Here is a 26,242-nt window from a genome sequence, read left to right as displayed (position 1 = left end):
TTGTAATCATCCAAGCCCAAAATTAGATGGTGGACTTATACAATCTACAGCACACATGCCTCGAACATTATGTTACAATTTCATGAAAAAGATTTTACCACAGCCAGGCTGCCTCCTTTCAAATATACACACACCATTCTGGCCACCATCAGTTCATCCGAGTAAATAAATACTATTCAACCTTTCAGAGATCCATTTTTATTCATCATAATAACTTTCACTACTTTGCTCAAGTGACCTTTATTACTTTCTTGTAGCAGTTCACATACATATGATGTCAATGCATATTCATTAGCAACTGAAAAAATAAAATTTTTTGAAACATCGAATCTGGGGTGGAGTATAAGTGACCAGTTTTTTATAACTAAAATGAAATTATATAGCTTAAATAAATGTGCCCATCTTGAAACAACGTTGAGCACCATGTTTACAAAGACACAGCGTGGTGATGAGCATATATCTCAAGCATGACACAACTAAGGCACAGTTAGAAATGCTAGGTACATGGACACAGGGACGTATTCAGCAATGGTAAAAAGCAGAGAGAAAAACTAAAGGTGGCTTAAGAACCAGCTCCAGGATTCTTCATCTGTAAATAACATTAATGCTTGCATCCTCATATCACTGATTAGGGTACAGACACATTGTTTGATTTTAAACACTGTATTCTGTAGGTTACAGGCTGTGATGTTTTGTATATGATCAACAAAATAAATTCAAAGATGATTTGCTTTCAAGATCACAACTCTCTCTTTTCAGATGTGCACGTTAGTAACTAAACAGTAAGTACTAAATAAACGTAAAATTTCACAATTGGGCTGTGGAGGTTGTCTTAACCTGGTAAAACTAAGCATCAAACTGCAGCTACTCAAAGGGAGGTTGACAATTTGTTCTTAGTATGAGGGAATTGTTAAGTCAATCTAAATACACAATACAGGCAGCATAAGCATTAAGCAATGCAGTGACCATAAAAGTCAACCAGGGAACAAAACAGTGATGTTAAATTAAATAAATCTTTACAACAAATCATGAACTCAATACTGAGATTTACCTGGTCCTACAATACAAACCTAACATTAGTTTGAAATGTATTCACATACCAAGGCTTCTAAAACCTAATCCTCGTGCAAGAGAGGCCCTGGAAGCAAAGAGATGAGTCTCATGCCAAAATAAGCCAAAGGAAACAGAGCCTAGCACCTTTTGAAGTCTCCGGATCAATGAAGCACAGCCAGGGATGGCCCAAGAAGCACTCAGTATCCTTGTTCTTGTTGAATTCACTGGTAGAAGACAGAGAAAACCACAACAGAGCAAGCTCCAAGAAACTGGGAATGGGGCCTCAGATCCATCTTAAGCCCAGATTATAATCATAAAGGCATTCAGAAGAGAAACCAGGTCACATACTGAGGAAGTACGGTGTCAACCAAGTTTAAGCACCAAGAAAAGGGAGCGCAGGGACCTTAGCATGCTTGGAATGCATCACAGCTCCTTTAGTAGCTGGATGGAAAGTGTTAGGGTGCCGCCTCACAACTAGCTGTCACTATATACCATTATTTTACATAATATTCCACCCAATTTGTGTTTTCTTTGATGCTCTCTCTACTGGGTTGTATCTTCTTGGGTTCTTTCTTTGAGGATGGAGAACATACTGTCTTTTTCACTAGCTCTGCATCCAAATGCAGGCCTTTCCTCACTACCCTTTTATAAGGGACTAATATTCTACAGCAATCTCAGCTAAAAGCATGAGCAGATTTCACATTTTTAAAGAGGTACTTTTGTCCTTCTAAGTGTCTGAAAAAGGACAATAAGGACGACAAAGAGACTCCAGGGTAAAAAGACCGCCGCAGTTCCTGTTCCAATTATCCTGCCTAGCTTACGAAGGCGTTGTGAAAAAGCTGCACACAAGTTAATGAATGTGGGACATCTGGGTTGCATGTGAACACTGCATGAACAACTAGGGATGCAAAGAAGCTGCAAAAACATATAATGAACTCTTCCTATATTCGAGACTATACTTCGGAATCTCAACTCAAAAAATGTGCAAACATGAAAACAAGGAGTGAAAAAAAAAACATAATTGCATATCGTATTTAAGTGCTTTTTATGCAATTCAACAAGGAATGGATCTAATGTTGAGCCCTGAAAACGTAACCGTCCAGCTCCTGAGAGTACTGGGAAAGAGATGGATTTGGATTTCTTGCATCAACCATCCGAAAATAAAGGATCTTAAGGAAGGGAACTATCCATCTCCTTCCTGTCTCGAACTCAATCTCATTTCAAGGCATCCAACAGTCTGTGTTTAAAGGTGGAGCATAAGACCAGCGATGCGTAGGTCCCCACAGGTGAACTCTACCTGCCACAAGTCGAGCAGCGTAGGAGGAAAGAAAAGTGAACCAAAGCTTCTCTGCTCGTTGACAGCAGCTGTAAAGGAAAGAACAAAAGCAATTTGCCTCCCAGCTCATTTATTTTTTACATTAAATGCATTTGAAAATCATAAAAATGACAACTAAGGTGGCACAAAATATCCTCTAACTCCCTAGTATTGACAACGTGTCTTTCAATTTTCTTTTTCATATGCATGGACAAATATTGGCAACTGACTGTAAAATATGTAGCCATATGCATCTGACGTCAACTGTCAACACTGTGACACTGGTAGGAACAGACGGTTACTTTAGCCTTAGAAGGCAAAGTTATTTACTTGTAATCCTACATTTCGGCATCAAGGAATACTTTAGCATATATACAATATACAATACATGGTGTACATATGTTAATTCTAAATAGATACCAATTTCTTATCACATACTCAAGGCTAGACATTCCACATTTCTGATGCCTTTTCTTTTAAACATAACGTCCAAATGAATCTAATAATATTAAAAACAACATTAAATATTACTTTAACCTTGCTGCCCTTGCTGCCCTACGCTACTTTAAAAACATGTAAGAAATGAAAGGAAATTAAGCCAGCTAGGCAGCGGTCCCAGGAAGCTGAAACCAGGAGTGGGCTCGTTCATTAAGGCAGTATTGTGTTGCACTGTGATTGCATTTATGTAGGGCCTCAAACCTTTGATTTGGCACATAGCTCACCAGTGGGCCGTTAACAGCTACACCAAGGAGGAGTGTTTGCTTGTTTGGCTGTTAGCTTATCGGAATCGTTTTGGAGTTTGTGAGTGACCAAAGGTCGCTGTTAACTGGAAAAGGAGCGGAGGCTACAGGCCCTTTCCAATAATTCACTGCTGAAAATGATTAAGAGAGGGAAGACAAACTACAAGAACCAAAATGCACTGAGGATGACCAACGTGGTGGACTACTCGTCCTAGTGACGTAAGTAAGGGTGCACTGGGTTCCTCTGTCTCCGTTTGGGTAGTAAAAGAAAGCCAACATTAAGGTGTAATTATGGGCCCCACACACAACCCTGGTGTTACTGACCATGCTGCACTAACAACCTGCTCCCGTCCATTTGCTAGCAGGTGGGGAAGCAACAGTCAGCTGTCTTCCAATACAAGTCGGGTCTGTGATTAGCTCACCCAGTCCAGATTCATTGCTTTGCATTTGAGGACTTGTCAGGCTGGGGGACTCGGTCCCCCAGCAGTCACCCTGCTCAAAACAGCAGGGGCCTGACTGCCGACACTAGAAAAGCGCCCGCTGACTCCAGCAGCTGGGGGTGTGCACGGTCATAGTCACATCAGGGCAACAGGAACCCCCCGTCCCAACATCCCGCAAATAACACACAGATGTTAAGATTGGGAAAAGTTGCTGCAGGTTTATTATTACATACTGCATTCTCGCCACCTGCCCGCCTGATGAGCCAATCAGTACAGTGGCGAACCACCCACCTGCTGCACCATTATGGTAATCACACTACTCACGCCCCTTGCGGGGCGTATCTAGGCAAACCCCCGGTTGCACAGGCCCACAACCGCCCGAAGGACTACTGGGGCGCCGACACGGGTTCCTGGACCTCCCATGAGGTTCTAGGTTAGGCTCTGGCACCCCTATGTGCCCGCTGAAGCACAGTGTTGCACCTCTCTGCTTCCGGATCGCCCTGTAACTCCGCCACAGCCCGTCCGGCGGCCACCGTCGCCGTCCGGGCCCCCCACCACTTCGCTTCTTAGGGAACCTGCAACCCTTGCTCTGCAGAGCTTCTTGTCAGACCAATAGGAACAAGACCAAAACGACAGGTGAGCGGTGGACCCTTTCCACCTCAAAGTGACCCTAGATCCTGACATGAACATTACATGCCTGATGAAACCCAGGCCCCTCTGCCACCAATCTGCAGATACCCCCGGGTCCTTATTCCTTTGCAACCTTAGTATAACCATCCCCGGTTCGTGAGGTTATACTACCAGGTAAATGACAAAGTGATGAGGAGGGGCCTCTACTGCTGAAGGCGCTACGTATCATAAAATAGGCGTTCCAGCACATGCCACAAACTAAACCACACACCTTCACACAAAGCGTCAGCAGACTACACCCAGGTTAAGTTACAACTACTGCTGTAACGCCGTCCTCCGCATAATCATCAAGAAAGTGTGCTTACGTTGAACGCTTGTGCTGCTATACTCAAAAGAGCACAGGGGCATTGAAGGGATCAATACATATTATAGTATATAACTTGGGCGATGTCCCTTCATATGCGAATACAGGATTGAAATGGTAAAGCCGCTGGCTTAACCTGCCCTCTTGGGTTTTAGTCTGGAAGCAGCTTAGGCCATGCTACCTTTAAGATAACTTGTCTGTAAGGTTGACCTACGACCACCACCAAGGGATTGCTGGGACTGAAACCAAGTGCCCCCTTAAGATCCTGACCTGCAACTTGACACGCCTGCTGAAACCAATGCCCCTCTGACACTAATCAGCATATACCCCCGGGTACAAATACCTCTACAGCAATAGTATAGACTATCCCAGGTTCTTGAGGTCATACCCCTAGGTAAAAGACCAGGTGATGAGGGGGCCTCCCCTGCTGATATCGCTTCCTAATCTATACAATAGGAGATCCAGCACATGCCACTGAGACCCACCACACACCTTCACACAAAGCATCAGCAGACTACACCCAGTAATGTACAACTTCTGCCGAAGCGCAGTTCTCCAAAATTCAACTCTAAACTGTGCTTTGTTTAAACACTTGTGCAACTATGCTCAAGAAGAGTACAGAGGGATATTCCAGTGCGAAATGCATAAATTTAGTATATAACTTGCGTGGTGGACTTACATTTGATATACGAAGCGCAGTTCTCCAAAATTCAACTCTAAACTGTGCTTTGTTTAAACACTTGTGCAACTATGCTCAAGAAGAGTACAGAGGGATATTCCAGTGCGAAATGCATAAATTTAGTATATAACTTGCGTGGTGGACTTACATTTGATATACAGGATTGCAAAGGTAAAACAGCTGGTATCACATGCCCTCTAGTTTAGCCTTAGTCCATGCTACCTCAAGGATAGCTTGCCTATAAGGTTGACTTACAACCCCCGCCATAAGGGATTTTTTAGACTGAACCAAGGTGCCCCCAGAATTATAGACATCAATACCTCAGGCGAACTTCTCACCTTGGGAGGGGCACAAAGGAATCTAAAGGTTACTCAGGTTCATTCACGAGGCTGTTCCAACGCAAGCCAGGGGAGCCCAACCACACTAACCGTGATCGTGAAGCCGTGTGTCCAATTGCTGATAGGAGCAAATCGAGCAAAGCCACCACCCATATTAGTGAAAACGAGCAAAAGGGGTGTTAGGATACCAGATAGATCATGTGAGCCCCGCACACTAAGCGGGGAAAGTAGTGAGGGCCCCTCCCAATTGAGCGCCACAGGAGTAAGCCCAGCAGCAAATCTGTAATATGTATGATATTAAGGTGCCAAGATAAATTTCCACACAGCCATTAAGAGTTATATAGGCATGACGCGGCTCGGGGCTCCCCATAGCATGATACAGAGGTGAGACAGCGAGAGGGGGTGGAGTACAGAGACATCTGCCCGCTGGGGTGGAGAGCTGGAGTGCTGGCAATGCCACGTGCAACGGTGTGCGTGTGGCCTGCCACCTTCCCCGGACAGCGGGGGGGGGTGGAGGGGGGGGGGTGCACGCGCGGGATCTGGGCGGTACATGTTAATGGAAAGGCGGCATGTGTGCACCCGTGTCGTTGCTTAAAAGGACTGACCCTGGAGACAAACGCCACACTTAGACGTGTAAATTCTAGGGAGTGCCTGCTCTACACTGTATTTGAACAGACCCAAAAGACGCCAAATACATGAAAAGTGACTGAAAATTAACACCTTTGGCACACTGATTCCACACTGTTGTGGCCTACGTACATTCTATTCTGACAGTCGCAGCACTATCTTGCTTTGAGATAATGTTAGATCTAGTCCAGTAAACGCTCCAAATGGCCTTACAAATGCGCAAGAGCAGGTGTCCATCCACATACATGTACACTGAGCGCACAACTACGCGCCTCTCCTGGACCGAGCAGTCATTCATAAGTCTGCTGTGCACACATGACCCATTGCTCGGCACCTCTCCTGCGGGTGACAGGCGCTCATTCACATGTACGCTGAGCACCCCTCACACAGTGTCTGTTCCATGCAACTCTTCTGCATGGCCACTTATTTACATGCCCTCAGACCACAGCATGCAGGGTTTGGTGCGCCGCACATCCCCTACAAACATGCACTCAGTCACATGGATACATGTATCATGCAGTGGATGGCTTGCTCTAGTAAACGCCCCCTAAAGATGGGCACTCAATCCCATATATATTTTAGCCACATCATCCCGTATCTGTGCGCTGGTGGCCTGAAGTACTGCACGTCTCCTGTACACCAGCAATCGGTTGTGTGTACATATTGTCCACACTATGCAGTAGCATTTGCTTTGCTGGTGTATCGCATATGTCCTAGAACTGGATACTCTGTCACCTGTACATACTGATCACCACATGCATAGTTGGCTTACGGTTTGTCTGGAATAACACAAATCTCTTAACATGGGCACTCAGTTACACGTACACATTAGTCACATCATACAGTTCTAGCTTGCTGCTTGCCTGATGTATCACACCTCTTGCACAGGGGCACCCAGTCACACGTACACATTAGCGGCCTAATGCAGAGTACACTAGCTGATGGCCTGGTGTACCACACATCTCAAATGCAGGTACTCAAACCCATAGACATACTGAGTATATCATCTTAACTTAAAAAGGGGGAAATAACACAAATATTGGCTGTGCGCTTGGTATGGTTGTGATATTGTTACCACTAACCAATCCCAAACAGTCTTGATAATCTCAGGGACAGGCAGCCCAGAGCTACCAAGCAGCACGCGAAAGAAGGACAATAACTCTGATAAAAGCCACAAGTTAAACCAGTGAACAAAAAGTAACAGGAGTGCCAAAGACCTACCCCACAATTTTGAATATCATTCTCAGTCACTGCCTACAACAGGTCTGAGCACCCACCCAACAAAATAACATGGCAACATTTGAAAGTATAGCAGGCACCACCGAAAATCGTGCTGATACTAAAACGTATACAGCGGAACAAGCGACAGAAATCTACGCACTTATAAAAGCCACGAAATCTTTTGAGTCCCACCAAGGCTCCACAATTCAACAACTAAGACAACTGGAATTCATCATGCGACATGAACTCAATCAAAGATTACACGTGTCAACACTAATCCAATATCATAAACATCAACGCATCCCAAGAGGTTTGAGACTTGCAATTAAACCCCTTCTTTTTCGACTTCAGCACAATAAGAACTTCATGGACAGATGGTATGCGGTGTTAAACAAATGCTCGCTAGACCTAATTTTATTAATCGTGGAGGAACTATCCAAAAGCATAAAAGAACTAGAAGAGATATTTAACCTACAGAGAGATTTATCTAAACGCATGGATGGAAAAGAATGGCAAAATGAATTGGATTTAATTAACAAAAAATTGGAGAGTTATGAGAAAGATCTGCAAGAAAGAAAACTCAGAAAATTCAAACGAGATACCATTGACTATCGTTTAAACGAAGTGTACACATGGGCAGAAATGTATGCGCAACGTCGTCCATCTTCTAAAAAACAATTGACCTCATCTGAAGAGAGTGTAGTAACAGATGGAGATATTTCCACTTCTAGAGCTTCAATACAAAGAAAAGAAACACCCAGTACAGAGAAAGAGATAGCAACGACATCAGCTACACCCCCGACAACAGCCTCCACTGAGGCTTTTTTAGAACAAGGTCAACAGTTATCAAAAGCCCCGGATCCAACATCAAAAGCAGGAGGAAACCAACAAAAATCAGGACTGGAAAAACCAAAAGAAAAAACCAAACCCAATCTACGCAGCGGGAGAGTATAGTAATCAATATTTCATCCACGTAATTGACAAGCCAACAAATGAAAGTTCTTGATAAAGGTACATCTTTTGTCCCCACATACCATTCTAATTTGGCTGAAACAGAAATAGCATTTTACAAGTTTATGAGAAACATCAGACTTAAACACTTTTTTGCAAATGTCATCATTGAACAACAGCCTCCAGCAACCAAGGAATATGTGGAATTCAAACCTAAAAGTAATTTTGTAGCTCCAGTATCACACAAAACACTAGATTTATTTGAAAAACGTGTCTTGCTTGACATCCACAAACTAGATTTTCAAGTTGGGAAGAAATCTAATTTCTCTAAAAAAGAAAGAAATATACTTCAAAAATTATCCAATCAGAAGGAGTTAACATTTCAACGAGCAGACAAAGGGGGAGCCCTCATCATAATGAACACTGAACATTATAACAAGAAGGTTATGGAACATCTAGCTGACGAGACCACATATCTACGTTTGGAGAAAGATCCAACTCAAGAAATAATGGCGACTCTTGGAAAAATTTTGAATCATGCAAAAGAGATGGATTGGATTTCAACCAAAACAGAGCAATTCTTGACCAAACAAAACCCAAAGAGACCGCATTTGTACATGTTACCTAAAGTACACAAGAATTTATACGATCCTCCCTTCAGACCCATCGTCTCAGGTGTAGGGTCGTTATTTGAACCATTGGGTACATACATTGATTTCTTTCTTCAAAAATTCGTTTTAAACTGGAAAACCATCATTAAAGACACTACATATTTTTTGAATCAGCTCAATAACTTGGATCTCACCAATAGTCAACATTGGATCATGTGCACGATCGATGTGACGTCCCTGTACACGTCGATCCCTCTTAAAGAAGGCATTGAAGCGACGGAATGGGCACTATTACAGATGGAAAACATAGGCGCCAATCAAATTCTACTACTGGAACTCTTAACATTCTGCCTCCAACACAGTTACTTCAAGTACAAAGATGACTTTTTTCTACAAATAAGCGGAACCAGCATGGGTTTTGGAGGAGCGACAACCTACGCGAATATTTTTATGGCCCAATTTGAGGAATTGCACATTTTTTCAGAAACCAAATGGTCGGATCACTTAATCCTATATAAACGCTTCATTGATGACATTGTCCTGATCTGGGATGATTCCCGTGAAAACTTGGAGCAAAACATACAAGAACTCAATGAAAAGAATGCCAGAATCCAATTTACACATTCTGTCAGTACCACAGAAATAACATTTCTAGAAATAAAAATAACAAAAAAAGAAGAAACATTTTCTACCAAAACCTACGTTAAACGCACTGACCGAAACAATACTCTATTATACCAGAGCTTTCACTCTCCCAAACTCATTGAAAATCTGACGTTTTCACAAATGATACGGAGCAAAAGAATATGTTCTACTCCAGAAGCACATGATGAGGATATGCAAAGACTAAAGAAGAGATTCGTGGAACGAGGTTACCCCACCACATGCATAGAAAAAGCTGAAACGCGTATTAAGGCGATTAACTGTGAAAACTTGTTGATAAGCAAAAATAAAACCACCAACACCAATCGCAGCGTTTTTGTATCAAAATTTTCGACACGAGCTGTCAATATAAGGAAAATTATCAGTAAGAGGTGGGAACTTTTAGAAAACGATGAGGATTTCCACAATATCTTTGAATCCAAACCGCTATTTGCATACACCAGAAGTCGTAACTTACAAGAACAATTAAAAATGACGACCACACCAAACAACATCAATCACAAGGGGATGCGTAAATGTAACAACTGTGTTCATTGCAACAATGTTATGCAACAGGATTTTGTAACCCATCCTAGAACTGGAGAAAAAATCAAACAAACTCACAGCCGATTGCAATTCAAACTTTGTACTATACTGTATAAAATGCCCATGCGGCCTAATGTACATAGGCAAAACAGAAAGGAAGCTAAAAATAAGGATAGGAGAACACAAAAGCATGATACGCAACAAAAACATGAAGTCTAATTTGGCAGCCCACTGGATAATCCACAACCACAACATTTCCCAAGTACGATTTATGGCCTTACAAAAAATTGAACAAAGAGAAGGAACAGATAGCCAGAAACTTTTATCTCAAAGGGAAGTCATGCTAATTAAAAAATTCCAAACAATGGGTTTGAATGATAAATTGGATTTAGGATGTTTTCTATGATCATGTAAGCAAATTAGGATCAACCTAAACTGCATATGGTTAGGATTTGTTTGATGTGTATAGAACTGTCTAGCAATTTGGGTAATGAATTGAAGCTTTTGTATATATTTGTGTTATAGATTGAAGGATTTATATTGATTTCCAGCTTAGTTGAACTGTTATCATTGTACACTTTCAATTGCTACGCAATTATAAATATGAACATTGTTTACCTTTCTTTCACAAACAACTATGCAGGAATACTGGTGTTTTATCCCATTTGTCCCAGAATAACGTTACATGGAGGTTCATCCAAACTAGGCTAGTATCTCAGTATTTTTGCTTTGCTACCCCAGCACTCACCAGCTGGACATTTATTAATATCCTTTTAGTATACTTATCCCTGAAGATCGAAGTAGTTCAAACACTGTATATTGGGTGTACTCATTCCACATATATACCATCCCAATATGGCCGACACGATGTTTACTTTCTGAATAGTCCGTTGTTATTCTTCTTTTTACCTTTCGCGGTAAGCATGTCTCACTCTAATATCGCGACACTTAGAAACCGCGAAACTTACCAACCATGATATTTCACTTTAATCAATGCCACACCAACTTACAAGCACACCCAAGAAGAAGCATCTTTAGCTTCGTTCTCAGCACTCATTAGCTGGATGCTTATTATATCTTTCAGTATACATACACCTACATTGTGTGTATTCACGCTGCATATACTCTTTTCCAACATGGCCGACATAATGTTCACTTTTTGAATAGTCCGTTGTTGCTCTTTATATCCCTTGCAGAAAGTACGTCTCAATCTAATACCGCGATACTTAGTAACTGTGCAATTTAAAAACCGCGACTTTTCACTTCAACTTACACCATATCGACCAACAGGCATACCCAAGGAGGAACTTTTCGAACGCGTTTTGAAAACTATTGGTAAGCACACATGACCTTCACATTTTGTAATATTCTGTTCCAGCATTTTTGAAGACCCGGTTTTAATATGGGCTTCTCATTGTTTTACAGATACGCTGTTCTTTCGATTTTGAAGAGCAGGTAACGTTACGTTAATTTTCACCATACTGCACCTTAATATCCTCCATTACTTTAACACTACAGAGTCCCTCATGGAATATATTCTCTATTTATTACAGTGTAGTTACATGGATCAGCTCCTTTCATTCAGACAGTGAGGTCCTTTTAGGCGTTTGCGACACACATGTGAGTGAGCACTATTTGCTAACTATATGATACACTGATTTATTAAGTACCATTGTTTGCACTGCCAGCATAAATATACATGAAGGGATTAGTATGTATTGTTGTTGTCGTTTCTTCAAACAAAATCAATACAGAAAGCACTATTGTTTTGGAAAAGCCATGGGATTGTTTGCATTGTATGTTACAAGTGTACTTAGAGACAGGAATCGATTGACACAAAGGAGTGTGGAACTCAACACTGAGTAGTGGCTAAGTTAATATTAGTGAGCAGAAATTAATGCGTATATATCATTTCTTTCACAGAGGCCCCCGAAGAAGGGACGTGGGTCCCGAAATGCATCGGGCCAACAAATTCAGCAATCGCCGAATATTTGCTATGAATGTACTATGATGATATAGGAGCTTTTTTGATTATGAGTTTCGTATATTGAAATATACTGTGAAAATTCAGCAAAAAGAATGTATTGATATATTTTTTAGTATATTTTTGAGTGATTTACATGAAATAAGGTCTCAGAATAAATAAGAGAATTAAGTTTAAAGATTGAATCAGAAGAATCATTGCAAAGTGGGAAATAACACAAATATTGGCTGTGCGCTTGGTATGGTTGTGATATTGTTACCACTAACCAATCCCCAACAGTCTTGATAATCTCAGGGACAGGCAGCCCAGAGCTACCAAGCAGCACGCGAAAGAAGGACAATAACTCTGATAAAAGCCACAAGTTAAACCAGTGAACAAGAAGTAACAGGAGTGCCAAAGACCTACCCCACAATTTTGAATATCACACTCAAGGATATGTACCTACTGAATATATCATGCAGTGTCGGCTTGCTGCTAGCCTGGTTGCCTCACACGCCCTGAAGCACTTCCAATGCAGGTGTACACAATCTGCAATGGCAGAACATAGCTTGTGTAAATTGAAACGCTTCCGCTCACCTCCTTTCTTAAACAACTGTAGACGTTTCTGTCTAATATCGAATTATTAGCCCAGAGTCAATGTAATGCAACTGATTCTCTGTAATGCGTTCTGATACCTATGGGCAAAGTTTGCGCTATATAAAAACACTTTTAAATAAACGAAGCTACAGCTCCTGCCATGCAGCATGATGGAAGCATTAACCATGGCTTGTATTAATTGAAAAATGGTTCTTCTATGCGGCGCTCTGACACCTAGAGCAATGTTCGCGCCAGAGCTTGGTACGATTGTGTAACATGCACAAGCCACTCTTCTCTTGAAAGACAGCTTTGTAATCTGTACACTTGTAAATTTCTCCTCCTGTGTCATTACTGTTCCTATTGTGAAGCGCTCTGACGCCTTCAGGAACACAGTGCGGGGGCAGAAGGCGCACTGGAGTTGCTACAAATCCTACCACACTGTATCAATCGCCTCCTACAGCACTGTAATAATCGCATACTGCATTACTGTATAATTAAACGCATCTTGCCTGCTGGGAGGCATAGCCCTATACACCAGTCGACGCAGCAGGGCAGAAAGATCCCGGGAAAGTTTCCCGGTCACAGGCAGAGAAAAGAGGCTGACAATTAAGGAAGACAGAAATGAAATAGTAAGCCTACAACAGCCTCTATGGCTAACGGCAGCCAATCAGCAGGGTGGTGGAAACTCCCGTCTCGAAACTTTTATTGCGCACGTTGTAGTATTAAATACTGACCCGCACTAGACTGAACAGGGGCCGCCCTATTGGAAATAACCGAAGCTACCGGGAATCAGTAGGGCAAATAGTCATGCTAACAAACTACGATCTGGCATACATGGCCACGTTTTCCTGCTGCAAGCGGGAGGATTTTGAAAGAAATGCCACCCGCCAGAAATTGGATGAAAGCATATACCTATTACTTGACCGCTATCAAGAGCGCCTAGTCCATACACGTTTCTGGCGCGGGGCCCAGTCTATCTGCAGCCAGGTAACTAAACTTACGTTGCTCAGAGCTTCTGCCGGATCTAATGCAGTAACTTAAAACGGTGTGGCCTGGCAGTGTGCCGGGGTCTGATGTACTGTGAACACCGCAATCCTATCGCACTTTGTCCCGGGGGTGCCGGATTGGAAGGATTCTCGACCACCGGAAGGGGAGGTGGTGGGGTGAACAGAAACACTGGTGCCTTCAGTAAGGGTTTCAGGGAAGGCTTTATTGGAATGTATGTCCCTTTCATCAAACAGAAGGAGGGGGCTCAGCCTCTTTACAAGGGATGCAGAATATGTTGTCTTCAGGTTGGTTTGGGTCCTGGCGGTCTGCTTCCAGGACGGGACGTCTCTTCACAGAGGTACCCTCGTCGTTACCCTGAAAAGAAGGGAAAAACACGGGTCACACGCAGAACTTGGGGGATTGTTGTACGGGCCGGGAGTGAGGGTACACAGTTCGTGAATAGTGCTCAGATTTAGATAAAGGGGCGTGCTAGGAGTGCTCGTGGTCAGGTAGGGTGTCGCACACAGGATTTACACCGGGGGCTGCCTCCGCCTCCCAACCCAACCCGTGAACCGGCCCCGTACCGCTCGAAGCCACGCTCCTCCCGTGGGCGCGTGGCGGGGCGAAGCGTCCAATCGTTGGACTCCTGGCTTGTCGTTCTCGGTCTCTCTGGCCTCTCGATACCGCCTTCCTTCCTCCCCGATGTCCGTCTCCTCCAGGGAATCGCCGTCCGTCTTCTTGCCAGTACTTCCGCCTTTTGTCATCACAACGCTTGCGAGGGGCGGAGTCTCGTATTCCCGGTCCGCTGTCTTAAAGGAGCCGAACGCGGCATCCTCGTCTGGCCATTCATTCTCAGGGTCCTCGTTCCAGGTGAAAGGTTGAGGCTGTGGGGAAAAGGTGCATTGTAAAAGGGGGGTGGCGGACCACCAGTCCTTGGGTAGAATCGGTTCCTGTTCACTGGACCCGTCACACACCTGAAGCTAAAGGCGCCGCAGGGAAAGTGCGACCGATTTCTACCATGCGGCTAGAACACTGCGTGGGAATACCCGGGGCACGGGGAGTTGGACCTGTTCAATTATGGTGAACACAATAACGACATCCAGCGCGGCGCCTCCTTGGGGTTCAAACCCAGGTCCCACGTGAGCAATGTCACCGCCCGTCGCCATAAAGTATTAGCTCTGACCGCCCGGTAGCGCATGGCGACTCTAGCGCTCTAACCCCCGGCCCAGCAAACTTCGCTACTCAAGGCAGGGGCCTGGCCTGCGTCGCCTCTGCGCCCGCGGGGCCTGCACTTGAACGCGGCATGCCCAGGCCCCACATGACCTGGTGGGCACTGCCCAATCACCTTACCTCCGCCAGCGAGACGAGAGGGAAGGGGAGGGGGGGTAGCGAAGATATCCCGGGCCCCGGACGCGGGAAACAAGGACTTGGTACAGTTCTGTCTGAAAGAAAGGAATACATGAAATCGTGTCCGTAGACGCTCCGAGTTAGCAGAACCATGAATAGACCCGCTTCGAACTGCGGTACTGGTATGTAGCGGTCGCTAGACTAGTATAAACATTGTACCATGCAAGACATGAAAGCTCCTTATGTGCCGACACTAACTCGTGCCCCCACTGGTGTTTTAGTAGATGCAACGAATGATCAAAGGGGGTAAATAACACCAGAGCAGGGTACACAGAAAAAGCCTAGTGCCAACGACTACAGGGTGCCGCCCAAAAGTTTAAAACTAAACAGGCCAACTCCTAAAAAGCTTCACCCCACGACGCAATCTGGCCACCCACAGCCCCAGATACATACCTCACAAACAATAACTGATGCAGGCAGGAGGGGTGGCGGACCACCAGGGCGAGCGCGCAAGGAGGCAGGCCGAATCGGTCTGCAAGATAAGGAGATGCATTAATTAACATTGAAGCACACAACATCGCACTAAACGTCTCACACTGGTGCTGAGCTCCTGCGAGAACCAGGAAAATGGATGGCCAACAGACGCGCCAAAATTGCTGACAAAAAAGCAAATGATGCACTTCCATGTTCGATTGAGCGCTACAATGTTGTTGAAAAGCCAGGCCCCAAGGAAAGCACACAAACTAAACCCGCCGCAACTACAAGGCACAAGGCCGACACGTGAGGGGCCCGGTAAGCAAGTAGACTAGGGAATTAAAACATACACCGCTGTAGGAACAACTTTGTGAAACAAAATTAAAACATTGTGACCCCATCGTACCACCGATACTGCACAGGGAACGGGGGGCCCCTCGGCGTGGCATGGATGCCGGCACATGCACCCTTGCAATACGAGACTTTGAGCGCCACATGCCCGATGTTGAGACATAGCTTGCTCCCACTAACGGCTCCAGGCGGGGTTGCCGCAGCCCGGCCCACCGAAAGACAAGAGCACCGTTCCCCACCCTGAGACCAGACCCTGGCTGCTGCCCCATATGCGTCCCCCGACAGGCCCCTGCCGGCCCACACAAACTGCAACCCAGAAAGCGCAATAGCCAGAGGGGGGGGGCATACGCCACAGACAGAGAGACAGGGGGGGGTGGGGGACGGCCCCACCGAAGGCCGCTCGTGACCGGGGCAGAATCGGGAACCCCGCCAAGACTGCTCACCCGGGCACGCGATCCACCCCAGGCCGCCCAGGGGGGGGGGGGGGGGGGGGGAGGGGGGCGGGGGGCTACGCAGGCGCGGCACGGAGGAACGGGTACAAGACCACGTTAGGCCGGGGTGAGGGAGCACAAAGGGGAGCCAGCGCACCCGGCACCGCGCTCTACCCCAAGCGCCGCCCGGGGGCGATACAGGCACTACATGGCAGTGCCGGAAACAATAGCACCCACGATCGGCCAGTGCCTAACTCGGCCTGTGAGCAGACATTTACGCCACCATTCAGGCATCTGCACACAGGACCGGGGCTAGGACTTACCCAGCACCGACCACGCGGAGGCCCTCGACCGTCGACACAGCCCACAGGTCCGCACACTTGAGAAGCGGAACCCGCAGGATATCCGGACGCGGTGCAGGAGGGAGGGACCGCATCTGCACGACACGTGGCCCAAGGCAGCCGCAGGCTGCGCCCCTCGCTGTTCCCCTTTAGTAGTGAGCGCGGCAAGGAAAACAGACCTTCAGGCCTGACCCCACATCAGCCCACACGGCCAGTGCTTACGGCTGGTATAAAACCGGTATGCCATATACCCCCACCTCCACAGCGGCCCGTCACTAAGCGGGCCGCCTAGCCCTGCTCAGACCTCCAAAGGGAGGGAGTAAGCGGAGGGGGGGTACCGCCTATAGGCCACACTCACTGGAAAAGAGTAAAAGAGTGTCCCAGAAGTAGTACGCGCGACGTCTGGAGTGGCAAAGAGGCCTAAACAATGGCGAGGGTGAGAGATCTACCCCCTCTCCCTGCCTGCCGCCACGGATGCCCGTCATCGACCCGCCCACCTCCAGCCGGGCAACGCCTACCCTGGGGAGGAGTGGCTGACCACAGCAAGGGGCGGGGGCAGCCCTCTGAGACTAAGGGCCCGCCCTCCTGATGGCCACCGGGTGGCCTCGGGCAGTCACAAAGCTAGGGCCAAGCGCGGGCCCGTCTGCGCCTGTCCACGGCTGGAAGAGACAGGGCTCGTTCTAAGATGAACCTCTCGTCTGTTTCTAGGAAATGTGCCAGTTAGTGCAACAGAATCAACTCGCTTCTCTGTCCCCCTTTGTCCTACAGTGCATGAGACTCGTTCTGCATCTCAGTCTCGTCAGCTGCTTGGGACTACATCCTGCCTGGTGCCCATATGTTGTTGGTCTGCCTGGTGTCCCCTCATTGTCAGATTGCAGACAGTAGTCAGTTAATCAGCTCTAGAATAAGGCATGCCATTGGTTGGTAAACCATTCTAACTTGAACGCAGAGGACTATAAGAATATTTTGATGGCCAGTCGTGTGGTTTGTATTGGATTGGCCCCTCTACTAAACCTATTCAAGGGGACAGTATTATTGTAATCTTGAGGGATCTAGCGACTGCCAGGAAATGTTGACTCCCCATGATCAGCCCTATGTTCGAAATGACAATCTTAACATTTTCTGCTTGGCTTTTTTTTTTATAGGCCCTCATATTTTGGCCGACTACCTCATAGTATATCTGGCGATTATAATATTCCATGTAACAACTGGTTTTCACCACTAATAGAACTCGATGGACAGGACTGACTCTTTACTGGACACCGGAACTTGAGCTTATTTGCTGATTAAATGCATCTCCACAGGGGTTGATGAGTGAGGCATCTCAGTCACCGAACCTTGACGCCTCCCTTGATGTTCTTTTAAATGAGGTTTCTATTGCTATAAGGGAACCCTCCACAGTTGGTTGTACTCACTTACCCCTGTACTACTTCGACTACTAAAGCCACCAGTAAGGGGTTGCATATTAGATAGGGGACAGGATGTTAGGGGGACATGTGGTAGTAACTATTTCACAATTATAAGCTGGAATGTGTCTGGGCTCAAAAATAAGATTTCTAACCCTGACTGGCTGTCTTTCATGGATAAATATGACTTTGCTGGTTTGTAGGAGACTTGGGCACTATCACCTATTATGTGCAGAGGATTTTCATTTTACTAATGTCCTGCTACAGCCATACCCAATGGGAGAGCTGGGGGGTGGGTTGTCTTTCTATCTGGGTCAAATGACACCTCAGAATTACAGTCTCTGTTGTCAATACAGCTAGCAGAGCAAACCAGACTCAGCTTACCAGATTGATTGCCTCCGCTCATTTACTTTTTATTTGGTTAATTTCTACAATAATGATTTCACCAACTTCCATTGTCGTTTGTTTAATGAGTTATTCAATTTTTTATGGGTTTGAAATCTTTGTCGAAGGGCAACATCTCCCAATCATGAGTTTTAATATGCGGGGATTTCAATGCGAAATTTGTTAAAGAGCTAACAGAGCTTGTCTCTTTGAGCTCAGCTCAAGATATTGTAGTATGGGATGCTTGGGTGTTGGAGCTGAGGGACTCTGTTGCTTGGCTGGATCTGGTGGATGTAGTCAATTATTTCCAGGGTTCCTGCCCAAATAAGCAGACGTACAAAAGAGGGGAACGAAGTCAACTTATCGATTAAATATTTGGTTCTAAATATTTCCCGCAGTGATGTCTTAATGGTGCTGTGATAGAGACCCAATGGGGCGACCACAACACTATCAGTTGAAGAAGCTTTTTTGTTAGATAGGGACAAAATACTGCTAGCTTGCGATGGTATTAATCATCATTCTAAAAACGGCCTTAGGTTAGAGTGGCAGCTTAAAGACCCTATTGCAACGCTGTACGGTCTCTTCAAAAAGAACTTGCACGCTTTCTTGGGGTGTCTAGGTAAAGGCTCATGGGAGGTTTTATTTACTTGTTATCAGCAATCGTGTGTCTCTATAAAGAATTTCTTGATGAAACCCCTCAAACCTGTTTTAGTGCTTTCATGCAAAATGCTCAGCTGCCAATCACCGCCTGAGAAAGACGCTGATTGGGATTCCCAGGGAAGCCAGGGTGTCAGACAGGACTATAAACTGATCATTAAGGAAAGGAAACGTTTTTTGTATCAAAAAGATTGGGACACTCATGAATCAGCACTAGCCTGGAATTGCAGTTAGGTATTCTGGGACCCAGTCAAGAGGCTTAAGCAGCGAGACGTTCCCCCTAATCAAATTATAATTGGTCAGGCAAAGAATGGGTTATGCACTTCACCCATATATACAATTGGATACGGAATGTGATATGTTATAGCAGTATCCTGACCACCCCACTTCTCTCCAAGTTGCTCTGCAGGAAGTAGAGGATGCAATTTGATCCAGCGTAGGTAAGAAAGCCCCTGGGCCCTTACAGGAGCCCCATGGATCTATTCAAATTTAACTTGGATCTATGGGGTCCCTTACTTCAGAATTTAAGAAATCCCTGCGTGGCAGGATTCCAGAGTCCTGGACCCTCTCTACGATCATGCCGATTTTCAAGAAAGGAGATAGAGGGTCGCCTACATGCTATAGACCGATCTCCCTTGTTGATAGCTCTGTGAAAATACGGAAAGGGTTATTTTTTAATCGACTGCAGACATGCATAGGCCACTGACAACAAAACACTATCCCCTTGCGAGTAAGGTTTTCGTCCTGGGCTAGGTTCAGTGAAGCAGTGCTCGAATTTACACTTGATGGTGAATAAATACACCATTGCTAAGTGCTGCCCACTCTGCCTGGCCTTTATGGACAGGTCATCTGCGTACGATTGTGTGAACAGCAGTAAATTGTGGCCGATGTTAATCAAATTAGGGGTAGAAGTCATCATGAGCAACTAGGGTGAAGGGTACAGTATGAATGGGAACTCTCACATGTCTCCCTGCTAGCAAGCGGGGTGAGTCAGGGGTGCTTTTTGGCACCTCTACTTTATATATATATATATATATATATATATATATATATATATATATATATATATATATATATATATATATATATATATATATATATATATATATATATATATATATATATATATATAATGACGTTAACAATCAGCTCTACTGGGGATGTGCATAACATTCCCAACTCTGCTGTCCCGGCATTATTTAATTCCGACAGCGCAGTTTTGATGTCTAGGATATCCAAAGATAAATGTAAATAAAGATAGATATGCATAGAAATTACCATAGACACACAAGTTATACAGGGTACAGCAAAAGTATATCCACTCCTCTGAAGGTAACTCACATCCTCCGCCACTGAACAGGAGGACGAGAAGTGAAGGCACGAAGGACACTCCAAGACCATAAGTAAGTAGGAAGGGCAGAGATAATACATCCTACCACCTTAAAAGAAGACGTTATGACAATAACTGAGGTGGAGGCAGAAAGACAAAGCGGGAAAACAGCAACACAATGCCACATAAGAGTAGGAAGTGGAAGGCACTGCCCAATACAGGAAAACAAGGGCAACAGTCCAGGAACCAACGCCACCGACTGAGGAAGGGTGCCAGCAGGCGGTAACAGATGAAACGAAGAATAAAGAGATGTGGAAAGCCCACCATGAAGAAGACTACGACCGCCAGGATGAAACAAAAGTCTGGCGGAAGCGAAGGGGAACGCACAGTCTATTTTGACAATCGCACATTGTCCAACCCATGGAAGCTTGAGAAACAGGTCGAATGTCGAAGTCCAGAGTTTCTTCTTGTAGAGTTTCAAGTCAGGATTAATCTAATTTGGAATGGGACCAGCTCCTACCTTTATTCTCCTAAAGGGGCTGTACTATCACTAGGTCCCTCCTATGGGTGAGACCAGGAAGGGGGGTGGCTACACCCCCTATCCTTTGTCCGGTTTCGCGCCAGAGCTGGGGCTGGAGTGCCCCAGCAACTGGTTTGAGCCGGTGTATGCACAGGGCACCTTTTGTGCCCCAGGCATGTCTCATTACTCTCAGGCCTGTCCTACCCAATACACAAAATCCTGTCTGGGGTGGTGCTAGCTTCTCCCAAGGCAGGAAACCCTTTGTCCAAGCCTCCCTCGCTGGAAGGACTCCCAGCAGCAGGAGGTCAGACTTGTGTCTGTGGTGGCAGCATCCATTTTGTGATGCTGAGGCTCGAGTTAACTTTAACCGGGGTTCACAGTTACATACATGGCGTGTCCCTCTAAAAGGGTGGAATGCTACCCCCGTCGCCAGAATTGGCGAGGGGGTAGTATTCCAATTCGTATGACACCTTACTCGACATGTTTTGATAATGCAATGCCAAAGTTAGCAATAACCGCGAGGATTATAATGCACTTAAGAGTATATGGTATAGCGTTATCATGGAAACAGCTAAAGGACTTGGTTCCGAAAGCTGCAGATAGGCTCAGCTCATGCTAGAGCACCATCTCACATAATTCCAAGCACTCTGCCTCCAGGATTGTTAAGGCCTGCCATAGGAGTGACTTATAGGAGTATATGTGTCCATTTTAGGTTTAGACATAGGTATACTATATCTAAAGCAAAGGGTGATTACACCACGTTGCCCCAGCTGATTGATCAGCCAGTTGAGTCAGATTTGGATGGCCAGCCAGGGGTGGCATAATACATGCTAAAGCCCCTGGTAGGCCTTGGGTTCACTTATGCCCTGGGTACCTATGGTACACTGTACAAGGACTTACAACAGTGACCCAGTACCAATTGGTAAATGCACCTAAAGTACATTTAGAGAGAACAGCTAGGCTGTGGGTCTGATTAGCAGGCCTACAGCCAGGGAAAGTCGTAAACCAGTGAAGCAAAAAGCAAAAATCTGGGGTGACCATAGGATTGCAGACCCTACTCTCCTACAGGGTGGATGTGGACTGGCCTTGCCGCTGTCCCCTGGCATCGACACAGCGGTTCCCACGGCCGCGCCACGCTGAATGGTAGCCTGTGGCCCGTTGCTGGAAGGACGTGAGGGTGCGCCCCTTCCTTGGGCACGAAAGGAGCGAAAGGCAGATGTTCGCTAGCGCTGGCCCGACAGGCCCAAGGACTTGGCCGTAGCCCTGGAGTCCTTGAAACGCTCAAGCTCACTGTCCGCCAAAGAGGCAACGGCCATCAAACGGCATGTCCATGAGTGTGTTCTGGACATCAGGCGAGAAGTTGGTGGACCTCAGCCAGGCGTGGCGGCGAATCGCCACCGTCGTGGAAATCGCCCTGCCTAGCGAGTCCGTGGTATCCAGCCCACATCGAATAGAGTACCGTGCTGCATCTTGCCCTTCCGCAAGGGCTTGAGCGAGTTTTGCCCGGCGGCGGAGCTGCGTGCGCGGTGTCGCCGAACATCCGGTCGCATCGTGGGAACTTCGGGGGGAGTCGGAAGAGCGGTGTCGTCTATTCGACTTCTTGTGCCTCTTACCTGAGGGCTTGGAGCCCGACAGGCGGTGTCGACTCGCCGAGCTGTGATGACTGTGGCCCCGCGACCGGTCCCACGACCTCCTCCTGGACCGGGACCGTGAACAGCGCGGGGCAGACTGCCGGAGCTCGAGGCGCTTACGGGTCCTCTCCCGCCTAGCCTTCGAGGTCAAGGACTGCAGTCGGGTCATGACTTGTCGCCGTGGTCGGCCCCAAGGCAATAGAGGCACAGACAGTGGGGGTCGGTAACCGACATCAGGCGGTTACAGTCGGCACAGGGTTTGAACCCGGGCATCCCTATCGGCACAGAGTCGTATCGACTCGAAAAAGGATCCAAAAGAGATCGAAAAAGTCAGTCAAAAATTGACTAAGTACTGCTTTTTCCAGATCTGCGCTTGCTGGGGCGGAAAAAAGAAGAACTTACGTCAGCACACGAGGGCGGCGCCTAAGTACTTCGATGACGTCATCCCGGCGCCGACGACTGACGCGGAGCCGCAGACGAAGCCTACCGACGCGCAGGGGCACTGCTCCGCAAAACTTTCCGGATCCAGTCTGACGCCTGGGGATATTCTAAGGTAAGGAATCTAACACTAACCTGTTTCATTCAGATGCACAAGTTACTACTTGTGTAACGATATATCTGTAAGAGACATTAAATAGTGATAGATTCCTTACCTTAGAATATCCCCAGTCGTCAGACTGGATCCGGAAAGGTTTTGCGTAGCAGTACCCATGCGCGTCGGTAGCCGTTGTCCGCGGCTCCGCGTCCGTCGTCGTGGGCGCCGTGACAACGTCATCGGAGTACTTAGACGCCGCCTCTGCGCGCTGACGTCAGTTATTATACACAGCTTTTCCGCGCCAGAATCGCAGAGCCATGATAAAAACCAACACTGGTGCCATGAAACTAGGGCCCTGAAAGGGGATGACCTTAACCCTAGGTAGCGGTTCGCAGAACGGGGAGGATGGGTGGTTCGGTAAGGAATCTATCACTAACTAATGTCTCTTACAGATATATTGTTACACAAGTAGTAACTTGTGCATCTGAAACAGACACGTTAGTGATATATTCCTTACCTTAATCAATCAGGAGTTTGTTAAAGCGCAACTACTCACCCGTAAGGGTATCAAGGCGCTAGGGGTGGAGGGGGGGTGGGGAGGGGGGGGGGTGCAGGTTCCATTCCATCAAGGAGGGGGTCTGTCGAAGAGCCAGGTTTTGAGGTTTCTTGCGAAGATGAGGAGCGATGTTGTCTGTCTGAGGTGGAGCGGAAGGGCGTTCCAAGCTTTGGCCGCAAGGAAGGAGAATGAGCGGCCTCCGGATCTGGTCTTTCTGGTGCAAGGGACCTCGGGGTAGGAGAGCTGGGCTGATCGTAGGGTCCTTTGGGGTGCGTGGAATTTGAGCCGGCTGTTCAGGTATGCTGGTCTGGTGCCGTGGAGGGCCTTGTGTGCGTGGGTGAGCATCTTAAAGGTGATTCACGCCTCGACGGGGAGCCAGTGGAGTGTGCGCAGGTGCTGGGAGATGTGGCAGTGTTTTGGCAGGTTGAGGACCAGTCTTGCGGCGGCGTTCTGGATGTTCTGTAGCTTGCTGATGAGGTTTTTGTTTATTCCGGCGTAGAGTGCGTTGCTGTAGTCGAGTCTGCAGGTGACCAGGGTGTGAGTGACTGTCTTTCGGTGTTCGAGGGGGATCCATTTGAAGGTCTTACGAAGGAGGCGGAGGGTGTGGAAGCAGGAAGATGAGACAGAGTTGATCTGGCGGTCCATTTTGAGCTCGGAGTCCAGGATGATTCCCAGGTTGCTTGCGTGGTCTGTGGGGGTTGGCGGGTTTCCGAGGGCGGTGGGCCACCAGGTGTCGCTCCAGGCGTCGGGGTTTGGGCCCATGATAAGTACTTCTGTTTTGTTGGTGTTTAGTTGTAGGCAGCTATTTTTCATCCATTTGGCGACGGCTTCCATGCCTTCTCGAAAGTTGCGTCTGGCGGTGTTGGGCTCGTTGGATAGGGAGAGGATGAGCTGGGTGTCGTCTGCGTATGACACGATGTTGAGTCCGTAGGTTCTGACGATGGGGGCATGTAGACGTTGAAGAGCGTCGGGCTGAGGGTGGAGCCCAGGGGGATTCCGCAGGTGGTAGGTGTGGGGTCTGAGAGGAAAGGGGGGGGGCGGAGTCCGACCGGAGAGGAAGGAACAGATCCAGTCGAGGGCCTTGTCCTGGATTCCTGCGTCGTAGAGTCTGCGTATTAGGGTGCGGTGGGAGACTGTGTTGAACGCCGCTGATAGGTCTAGGAGGATGAGGGCTACTGTTTCTCCTTCCTCCAGTAGGGTGCGGATGTCGTCTGTTGCGGCGAGGAGGGCGGTTTCCGTACTGTGGTTTTTTCTGAAGCCGGATTGGGAGGAGTCGAGGATGTTGTGATCTTCAATGAATGTGGCGAGTTGGCTGTTGATGGCTTTCTCTATGACTTTCGCTGGGAAAGGGAGCAGGGAGATGGGTCTGTAGTTTTTGAGGTCGGTGGGGTCCGCTGAGGGTTTCTTCAGGAGGGGGTTGGCCTCGGCGTGTTTCCAGTCGTCGGGGAACGATGCGGTCGCCAGGGAGCGGTTGATTGTGTGGCAGAGAATGGGTGCGATGGTGTCAGCGGCTCTGTTGAAGATGTGGTGGGGGCAGGGGTCCGTGGGGGCCCCTGAGTGGATTGACTTCATTGTCTTCAGTGTGTCTTTGGTGGTGAGGGCTGTCCAGTCATCAATAGCTGGTTTCCGGGTGTCGGGGGTGGTTGGTGAGGGTTCAGTGTGTTGGTTGTCTTCGCCGAAGTTGTCGTAGATGCTCTTGATTTTGTGGTGGAAAAAGGTGCTGAGTTTGTCGCAGAGGTCTTGTGAGGGAGGGATGTCGGTAGACTCGCTGGTGGGTTGGGCGTACTCCTTGATGATGCTGAAGTGTTCCTTGCTGTTGTGTGCGTGGGTGGAGATTCGGTCTTCAATCGCTTTTTTCCTAGTTTCTCTGATGAGTTGATGGTGAGCGTTGGAGGCGGCTCTGAAGTTGTTGTGGGCTTCTGTGGATTTGGTGTTTCTCCAGGCCTTTTGGAGGCGGCGGCATGTGAGCCTGGATTGTCGAAGTTCAGTAGTAAACCATCTAGCTTTCTTGGCACGGGTATTGTTGTTTTTCTTGAGGGGGGCTATGGTGTTGGTGCTGTCCGAGATCCATCTATGCAGGGTTCGGGCTGCGGTGTTGGGGTCGTCGTTTTCCGCGATGGTTGGGGTGGAGTTGTTGAGTGAGGAGATGAGCTGGTCGTCGGTGATTTTGGTGCAGTTTCTTTGTGGAAGCAGGTGCTGGTGTCTGTGGATTGTGGGTGTTCTGAAGGTGAAGTGGACGCAACGATGGTCGGTCCATGGGAGTTCGGTGGTGTGGCTGAAGGTGATGGAGCATCCTGTAGTGAAGAGGGGGTCAAGGGTTTGTCCTGCTGAGTGCGTGGGCTCGGTCACAATCTGGCAGAGTCTAATGTTGTGGAGGTTGTCCAGGAGGCATGTGGTGTTGGGGTCCAGTTGATTGTCGAGGTGGAAGTTGAGGTCTCCCAGCAGGGTGTAGTTGGTGGATGCGATGGCCTGCGGGCAGATAATGTCCGTGATGGAGTTGACGAAGGGTCCGCGGGGTAGGTAGATAAGGGTTCCTCGGAGGGCGGCAGTGGGGCTTGCCAGTATCTTGAAGTGA

At 47.2% G+C, this 26,242-nt stretch overlaps 1 protein-coding gene across 1 annotated transcript in view; it reads right to left on the bottom strand.

Annotated features, from left to right (window-relative positions):
• Positions 1-224: 224 nt before the first annotated feature.
• RBM44 (RNA binding motif protein 44) overlaps positions 225-26,242 on the bottom strand; it is a 1,989,784-nt gene continuing 1,963,766 nt past the window's right edge. Inside the window, exon 21 of the mRNA XM_086956335.1 lies at positions 225-2,418. The gene's annotated coding sequence lies outside the window, so the exon portion shown is untranslated. The remainder of the gene's footprint in view (positions 2,419-26,242) is intronic.

Source organism: Lissotriton vulgaris, chromosome 2_1 (assembly GCF_964263255.1).
Source record: "Lissotriton vulgaris chromosome 2_1, aLisVul1.2, whole genome shotgun sequence".
Classification (NCBI taxonomy): domain Eukaryota; kingdom Metazoa; phylum Chordata; class Amphibia; order Caudata; family Salamandridae; genus Lissotriton; species Lissotriton vulgaris.
The sequence above is the reverse complement of the archived record's forward strand: the minus strand, read 5'-3'. Positions and strand labels throughout refer to the sequence as shown.